The sequence below is a fragment of the Polyodon spathula genome, chromosome 23, assembly GCF_017654505.1.
Source record: "Polyodon spathula isolate WHYD16114869_AA chromosome 23, ASM1765450v1, whole genome shotgun sequence".
Classification (NCBI taxonomy): domain Eukaryota; kingdom Metazoa; phylum Chordata; class Actinopteri; order Acipenseriformes; family Polyodontidae; genus Polyodon; species Polyodon spathula.
This window is the reverse complement of record NC_054556.1, coordinates 27,905,767-27,911,766: the sequence shown is the minus strand read 5'-3', so window position 1 is coordinate 27,911,766 and position 6,000 is coordinate 27,905,767. Positions and strand designations below refer to the sequence as shown.

The 6,000-nt window shown below is 46.6% G+C and overlaps 1 protein-coding gene across 3 annotated transcripts in view; it reads left to right on the top strand.

Moving 5' to 3' along the window:
* Positions 1-2,415: 2,415 nt before the first annotated feature.
* Positions 2,416-6,000, top strand: part of ripor3 (RIPOR family member 3) — a 30,086-nt gene continuing 26,501 nt past the window's right edge. For 2 of the 3 annotated variants that reach the window (XM_041224182.1, XM_041224181.1), the window contains exon 1: positions 2,417-2,641. The gene's annotated coding sequence lies outside the window, so the exon portion shown is untranslated. Of the gene's footprint in view, positions 2,642-6,000 lie in introns of all 3 variants that reach the window. The other variant, XM_041224180.1, reaches the window with a different exon arrangement.

The following is a 6,000-nucleotide window of genomic DNA, read 5'->3' as shown; positions in this document are numbered from 1 at the left end:
AAAAAATATATAAAACCACCCACATCAACAAAACACAACAGTACAGTTCCTTCCTAAATCACGATCTCTACAGGTTCCTATAGCGTGGCACAGTAAACAGTATAATATAATAATAAATAATATAAATAAATATATATACAATTATATATATATGTATAGTATTATTATTATTATTATTATTATTATTATTATTATTATTATTATTATTATTATAAAAAGCATGCTTTGGCTGGGCACACAGTGACTGAAGGGGATATCATATTTTTTGATGGTAATCTGAAATTGCAGGATATCGTATGATACGCCTCCTATCTGTCACTGAATTGAAATGTCATGTTACGTCCACCAGAGGGAGTTCTAGACGCAGGGTTCTGTGCTTGCCATGCTACTGGGGAATCGGTGTCTCAAAAACTGCTTGACCAAATTTATAATCGTGTGGAAGGGAGGTGCTGCTACTTAAAGGTAAACATCCTTAAAAAACATGTTATTCTTTTCCAAAAAGTTTCTTCTTCCCATAATAGTGTACACATAATTCATCTAGCTGTCCCCTTTGTTGGTTGATTTTTATATAAAGAAAAGTCATGATTTTAAGCTGATTTATAGCTGCAAGTCTTCCGACTACTGATTATATACAACACTAGATCTAGCTGGTTATTTTTACCTTCCTAGTCTGCTGGTTTTCATTCTCAAACCCGGTCCCGGGGACCCCTGGCTCTTCTGGTTTTCATTCTCAAACCCGGTCCCGGGGACCCCTGACTCTGCTGGTTTTCATTCTCAAACCCGGTCCCGGGGACCCCTGGCTCTGCTGGTTTTTATTCTCAAACCCGGTCCCGGGGACCCCTGGCTCTGCTGGTTTTCATTCTCAAACCCGGTCCCGGGGACCCCTGGCTCTGCTGGTTTTCATTCTCAAACCCGGTCCCGGGGACCCCTGGCTCTGCTGGTTTTCATTCTCAAACCCGGTCCCGGGGACCCCTGGCTCTGCTGGTTTTCATTCTCAAACCCGGTCCCGGGGACCCCTGGCTCTGCTGGTTTTCATTCTCAAACCCGGTCCCGGGGACCCCTGGCTCTGCTGGTTTTCATTCTCAAACCCGGTCCCGGGGACCCCTGGCTCTGCTGGTTTTCATTCTCAAACCCGGACCCGGGGACCCCTGGCTCTGCTGGTTTTCATTCTCAAACCCGGTCCCGGGGACCCCTGGCTCTGCTGATTTTCATTCTCAAACCCGGTCCCGGGGACCCCTGGCTCTGCTGGTTTTCATTCTCAAACCCGGTCCCGGGGACCCCTGGCTCTGCTGATTTTCATTTTTAAACCCAGTCCCAGCATCCTTGTTTAAATGCTCTGGTTTTGGTTTTGTTTTCCACTATGCAGGAATCTGCTTGTGATTAATTTGACAAAAGATATTTCTAGCAGCACAAGTAAACATTTATAAATACATGCCGAAGATCAGATGCCTTTTGATTAACAGCATAGAGTTCAAGGGGGACTGCAAGAGCAGGGCTTTCCCAGTCCTATAGGGCCAAACAGGGGGCTGTGTGTGTGTGTGTGTGTGTGTGTGTGTGTGTGTGTGTGTGTGTGTGTGTGTGTGTGTGTGTGTGTGTGTGTGTGTGTGTGTGTGTGTGTGTGTGTGTGTGTGTGTGTGTGTGTGTGTGTGTGTGTGTGTGTGTGTGTGTGTAGGGGGGAGGTACCCTGTCTTGTTAGTTAGCGAGGTGCTGAACGTGAGGAGCCACTAACTGGTTGTGTGTGTGTGTGTGTGTGTGTGTGTGTGTGTGTGTGTGTGTGTGTGTGTGTGTGTGTGTGTGTGTGTGTGTGTGTGTGTGTGTGTGTGTGTGTGTGTGTGTGTGTGTGTGTGTAGGGCGGAGGTACCCTGTCTTGTTAGTTAGTGAGGTGCTGGAACGTGAGGAGGCACTAGCTGGTTGTGTGTGTGTGTGTGTGTGTGTGTGTGTGTGTGTGTGTGTGTGTGTGTGTGTGTGTGTGTGTGTGTGTGTGTGGTGTGGGGGTAGGGCGGAGGTACCCTGTCTTGTTAGTTAGCAAGGTGCTGGAACGTGAGGAGCCACTAACTGGTTGTGTCAGTGTGTGTGTGTGTGTGTGTGTGTGTGTGTGTGTGTGTGTGTGTGTGTGTGTGTGTGTGTGTGTGTGTGTGTGTGTGTGTGTGTGTGTGTGTGTGTGTGTGTGTGTGTGTGTGTGTGTGTGTGTGTGTGTGTGTGTGTGTGTGTGTAGGGTGGAGGTACCCTGTCTTGTTAGTTAGTGAGGTGCTGGAACGTGAGGAGGCACTAGCTGGTTGTGTCAGTGTGTGTGTGTGTGTGTGTGTGTGTGTGTGTGTGTGTGTGTGTGTGTGTGTGTGTGTGTGTGTGTGTGTGTGTAGGGGGGAGGTACCCTGTCTTGTTAGTTAGTGAGGTGCTGGAACGTGAGGAGGCACTAGCTGGTTATGTCCAGCCTCTTGGCTGTTTCTTGGAACAGTCTTTCTTTTTGGCATCACTGAGCTCCAGTCCTGAGATATGCTGCTATCAGCAATGCACACACTGCTGCTCTGCCCTGCTGTCATAAACACGGCTCTGTGGAGGATGTAGCCCAGCAGAGGGGCACTTCCATGCGAGATCCTAGGAAACTAGGGAGGAAAAACAAAGGGAGAAGCATTTTAAAGAGGTAAGCTGCAAGTACCTTCATTTCTGCTGTGAAGAATGAGAAAGTATACAAGACTCATTGCTTACTAGACTTATCTGACAGCATAGCCCATCTGCCTTTACTGTTCCCATGTGTTCTGCAGTTTCTCTGGGGTGCTTCATTAGATATTATGTGAGCTGCTGTACTCATGTGCACTGTTGGTAATATTATTTTGTTCTCGTTGTCTTGTAATGTGAGGCTTTTTGCTGATGGTTGGATTTTTAGGATTCATCTAAATGCTAGATGAGACCAGCACCAGTAAATAATGCTACTTTTTACTAAAATATATTTAGAGAGGAATTTATAAAAGATCTAACCGTGTGTAATGAAAGGCTCTGAAGATTATTAACAAGGATCAACACTTTATTATATTGTAACGGTATGACTTGGAGGGCACGATAATAAAGAGGTGGTTCTAATAGTAATATTGTTATATAGCCTGGTACTATTATTATTATTAATTGCTGTCTAATAATGTTCAGGACATAGCTCTGTAGACAGAATTCAGACAGGCTCAAAGCTGTGACTGTGACCACTTCAGAATTATCAGGACACAGCAACGCTATACTCTTCATTCCAATACTGTATCTACATTTCATGTGTATAGATAATTGATGAAGAAATCATGTATTTACCACTCAGAAGAACATTGTTTTAATCACGTAGGGTCTTGAATAGATCTTCACTGGTTTTCAGCAGGAAAGCATTGATTACACCATAGTTCTATAAAGTGTTATTAAATATTTGCTCTGGGTGTTTAAAGGGTTGCTCCCTCTCAGGGGTCGTGTTGGGCTGGTACTCAGAAGAGCTATGGAGAGACAATGCTATAGTATGAGTCTGTGAAGCATGCACGGTATATGTAAGAACGTGTTGGTTACACTGAAGTACTGCACTGCACGGCAGCGTCTGGTCAGTGTGGGTATGATTGGGGAGCTCGTCTGGCAGTGTCTGGTCAGTGTGGGTATGATTGGGGCGCTCGTCTGGCAGTGTCTGGTCAGTGTGGGTATGATTGGGGCGCTCGTCTGGCAGTGTCTGGAGAATGTGGGTATGATTGGAGCGCTCGTCTGGCAGTGTCTGGAGAGTGTGGGTATGATTGGGGCGCTCGTCTGGCAGTGTCTGGTCAGTGTGGGTATGATTGGGGCGCTCGTCTGGCAGTGTCTGGTCAGTGTGGGTATGATTGGGGCGCTCGTCTGGCAGTGTCTGGTCAGTGTGGGTATGATTGGGGCGCTCGTCTGGCAGTGTCTGGTCAGTGTGGGTATGATTGGGGCGCTCGTCTGGCAGTGTCTGGTCAGTGTGGGTATGATTGGGGTGCTTGTCTGGCAGTGTCTGGTCAGTGTGGGTATGATTGGGGTGCTCGTCTGGCAGTGTCTGGTCAGTGTGGGTATGATTGGGGAGCTCGTCTGGCAGTGTCTGGTCAGTGTGGGTATGATTGGGGCGCTCGTCTGGCAGTGTCTGGTCAGTGTGGGTATGATTGGGGCGCTCGTCTGGCAGTGTCTGGTCAGTGTGGGTATGATTGGGGAGCTCGTCTGGCAGTGTCTGGTCAGTGTGGGTATGATTGGGGAGCTCGTCTGGCAGTGTCTGGTCAGTGTGGGTATGATTGGGGCGCTCGTCTGGCAGTGTCTGGTCAGTGTGGGTATGATTGGGGTGCTCATCTGGCAGTGTCTGGAGAGTGTGGGTATGATTGGGGCGCTCGTCTGGCAGTGTCTGGAGAGTGTGTGCATAATTGGGGCGCTCGTCTGGCAGTGTCTGGTCAGTGTGGATATGATTGGGGCGCTCGTCTGGCAGTGTCTGGTCAGTGTGGGTATGATTGGGGCGCTCATCTGGCAGTGTCTGCTCCGGCCCACCTGTTAGATTCATGGAGAAAGGAGCGACTCCATGCGCTCAGGGTGGCTTCTTTCAATGCAGATCCCACTTGGGTTTCATGTACTGGAGCTACTGTTTCTTGAAAGTGATTGAAGGTCAAGGTCTCATGAAGCTAAAAGCAAACATACAGAACATCAATCTTTACCATTGTAACATACTTCACGGTAACATACTTGCCTGGGGTCTAACTTCCCTCCTACACTCCTGTGATGCAGCAATGGTATCCTGGCTTTTGTCAAAGCTTGTTTTTTTCTTTATCCACAGTGTCATTTCAATAAGCATGGTGGTGTAATGTACTGTTGCTGAGCGATGAGCAATGTTACATTTCCATTGAAGAGGTCGTTTAAATAGCTTCTATTTGATCAGTGCACTGTGCACAGTGAAACAATTCTGCACTGCTGGTCCTTGAGGCTGTGGATCTTCAGAAAAGAGATTTGCGGTATTTTACACCCTTTAAGGTTGTGCTGTTTGCCTTTGATTGTAATGTTCTGTTCACGACTGTAAGCCCATATCAGTCCCTGGTCCCTCCCACAGTGGAGATGATAACCTGCATGTTCATTTAATAAGCAGACTCCTTCTCAGGAGCCCTGTGTGTTCAAGTTCTGTTTCCTGGTCTTGACTGCTCTCTGTAGCTCTGATGTGTTTAGTGTACCCCCTTGCCCCACTGGTAACCCTGTTGAGCCCAAGTGGCTTCTCCTTCAAATCCAGCATTGGAATGTCACCGGGATTAGGGTCAGGGGAACCATTCTTCACTTGAGAAGTGCCTGTGGAAAATCCATCAGTTCCAACAAGTGAAACGCTTATTCCTAAATACAGATCCCTGATAGTGCTTTCCTAAAGCCCTTGTGTGGATACCACAGCGTGGTCACGTGAACAATAGATAGCACAAGGTCGAGGGTCAAATTAGAGAAAGAAAAAGTAACAGTAACAGAGACTTCAAGTTTAATACTAATGCAAACTGATCCCATTTTATTTTGCTCCCAGGCTGAGTGGAGATTATAAACAGGAAGTCTGATGAAACTGGGGAATACCAAACTGCACTAAATCCATAACAGGGCCATTCAAGGCAAGTGCTAAGGGTTTGTGGATTTTATACCAATCAAAACCAGGCAGCTTTGTTCTGTCTCAGGGTGTGATGTGGCTAGGGTCCCGAGTCTCCAGCTACTTAATAACTAAGGGGGCTATTTGGAATACTAACAATTTTCACCCGGTGATCACATTTCATGGGAAAATGCATGCACAGTATGAATCTAACTGATCAAACCACACACTGCTGCTGCTGCAGGAATATGAAATGCTGGTGCATAAAGAACAGGTAGACATGATAAAAGCCAGCCTCTTCACATCCATAATAAAAGTCAGCCTCGCTCTTCACACATCCACTGGTTTTGACAGCAGCTCAAGAGGGGCGTCTTCCCTCGGGGCAATCATTTTATATATATATATATATATATATATATATATATTCATATTTTAAT